This window comes from Penaeus monodon, chromosome 31 (genome assembly GCF_015228065.2).
Source record: "Penaeus monodon isolate SGIC_2016 chromosome 31, NSTDA_Pmon_1, whole genome shotgun sequence".
Lineage (NCBI taxonomy): Eukaryota > Metazoa > Arthropoda > Malacostraca > Decapoda > Penaeidae > Penaeus > Penaeus monodon.
In genome coordinates this window covers 32890339-32890747 of record NC_051416.1, presented here as the reverse complement: position 1 = coordinate 32890747, position 409 = coordinate 32890339, and the positions used below count along the sequence as shown (strand labels likewise).

General features: G+C 30.3%; 1 protein-coding gene across 2 annotated transcripts in view; it reads right to left on the bottom strand.

Annotated features, from left to right (window-relative positions):
- Positions 1–409, bottom strand: part of LOC119593190 — an 11452-nt gene that overhangs the window by 5764 nt on the left and 5279 nt on the right. The gene's annotated exons all lie outside the window — the stretch shown is intronic.

Sequence of the window (409 nt, the reverse complement as noted above, 5' to 3'; positions counted from 1 at the left end):
CTTAAACTAGGCTTATTGAGTCCTTAAAGTACGGCTATCCTCCCAAGATGTGTTTTTATGTGAGTATATTAAATTAACCAAAGAAAATGTTTATTTGTTAGTTATGTACTTTTCATTGAAGTTATTTAACTGAGTATGTAAGTTTAGAGCTTCATCAAGGAAACTCTTAAAATTATGCTTTCACGTCCCCATTAAACTTATATTTCAGAAACAAGAATTAAATTGCTGCTTCAATTCAAAATCATGTAAAAGCTTTTTAAATGTTTCCTTTCGTCTTCTAAGCTAATTTTCCGTTGAGTTTAATGTTTCTTTTATGATTGTGTTCTTCCTGTAAGAAAGTTGTTAGATCCCGTGCTTTTGTTGTGTTTTACAGGAACAGGAATATTCTCATCATACTTTAATGCGGAAA